A 2,055-nucleotide genomic window follows, 5' to 3' on the forward strand; every position below is an offset into this window, starting at 1 on the left:
TTGGGAGTTCCTGCCATGTTATCTACCTTTTTGGGGGCTGCGAAAACTGGGTTCTTCCTATGGTTCTTGGATTCTCAGTTTGGGTGCAGTTTCTTGGCCTTTATTGCGGTCTTGTTGGTTTTCTATGTGTAGGACATCTTTAAGAATCTTTTGTAGGGCTGGTTTGGTGGAGATGTATTGTTTCAATTTTTCTTTGCTATGGAAGGTTTTTATTTGGCCTTCGGTTATGAAGGAGAGTTTAGCTGGGTACAGTATTCTTGGTTGATAGTTGTTTGTTTTTAGGGCATGGCATACATCGTTCCAGGCTCTTCTTGCTTTGATTGTCTCTGCTGAGAAATCTGAGGTGATTCTAATTGGTTTCCCTTTATAAGTGATTACCCTTTTCTCTCTGACAGCTTTAAGGATCTTTTCCTTGTTCTGAGTTGATCCTGTGTGGATTATAATGTGGCGGTGGGATGTCCTATTCTGGTCTGGTCTATTTGGGGTTCTAAAGGCTTCTTGTATCTGGACAGGCCTATCTTTTTGCATGTTTGGGAAGTTCTCTGCTAGGATCCTGTTAAACAAATTTCCTAGACCATTAACTTCTGTTTCTAGGTGCTCCTCTACACCCATTATCCTTAGATTAGGCCTTCTGATGGTGTCTTCCAGGTGTTGGATAGATCTATCATATTTCTTGGACTTGTCTTGGATGGTTGTATGTTCTTTCTCTATAATATCTAGGCTGTCTTCAATCCCTGAGATTCGATCTTCTGCATGGTCTAACCTGCTGTCAAGACTCTCTACTTTGTTTTTTATCTCTTTTCCTTCTAGTTGGTCAGCTTTGATGGCTTCAAGTTCTTTGTTGAAGCTCTGTTTTAGGTCTTGTATGAATTTCTTTACTTCCTTAATTTGGTGTTCAGTGTTTGTCCTCAAATCACTTAGTTGATTGGTTATGGTTTCTTTGGGCTCCCATTTCTTCTGTTGGGTTCCATTCAGCATTCCCTTTGTGGTCTCCCTGACTTCCTTCAGCTCTTTGTTAATGGATTCCATGAATGCCTTTAGTGATCTTTGTGTGTTCTCTACCTGGTCTCTCAATTCCTGTATTACTCTTTGATTAGCTTCCTCCCGTTCGTGGGATTCCTGCAGATCTCTTTGAGTGTTCTCAGCCTGCTCACGCCATTCCTCCCTTTCTCTTTGAGTATTCTCAAGTTGTTCACGCAAATCCTGTATCAGTTTTTGAGTAGCTTCCTCACGCTTATGATATTCCTGTATAAACTTCTGGGATGCCTCCTCTCTCTCCCTGTCACGCTCATACAGAGTCCTTTGTACATTGTCAAACTTTTCATTTATCATGTTTGCCAGCAGTGTTTGTAGAGCTGTTTGGGAACTCTCCTCTGGATTATTCATTATCTGTTCTAACCCCTGATTATCAAGATTGGGAATTGAGATACCCGAATTTGCCATTTTTCTTGTGTTTTTCCGGCTTACTCTGCCCATTTGAGATGAAGATAGCACCAGTTTTGTGCTAGAACACTATCTTAAGGCAACCATCAACCAAAGTTTGCATTTGTACAGTCAATAGTCTACAGATACAATCTAGTTCAACAGATACATCTATTCGACATCAAACAACTATATGTTAAAGGACTTCGAACCGCAGAGAAGAATTTGGAAAACCAGAAATTATTAGGGCTAGGGAGAGATGTGGGTAAAAAATAGGAATAGATTGGTGTGGGGAGGCACAGGGAGAGTTAACTATCTCCTAATCACAGTGCAGGAAATAGGTTGGGTAGGATGCAAGTAGAGAGAGAGAGAAAAAGAAGAAAGGGAAAGGGGAATGAAAAGAGACCAGAAAAAAAATAGAAACGTAAAAATTAATGTTATTTTAGAGATTAAAAGACCATCTATTTATAGAGGAATATGAATATGTTGAGAGAAAGGGAGGGACATAGAGGAGATGTGGAAAACTTTAAAAAAATGCTTAAAATATTATATAGGTATAAAGAGGTAGTACTGCTATTAATGAATTTAAGTCTCAGAGGTTTTGAATTGAGTAATAAGTTTGTGGGTTAAGTG

This window comes from Dipodomys spectabilis, unplaced genomic scaffold (genome assembly GCF_019054845.1).
Source record: "Dipodomys spectabilis isolate Male_0828 unplaced genomic scaffold, ASM1905484v1 ptg000565l, whole genome shotgun sequence".
NCBI lineage: Eukaryota > Metazoa > Chordata > Mammalia > Rodentia > Heteromyidae > Dipodomys > Dipodomys spectabilis.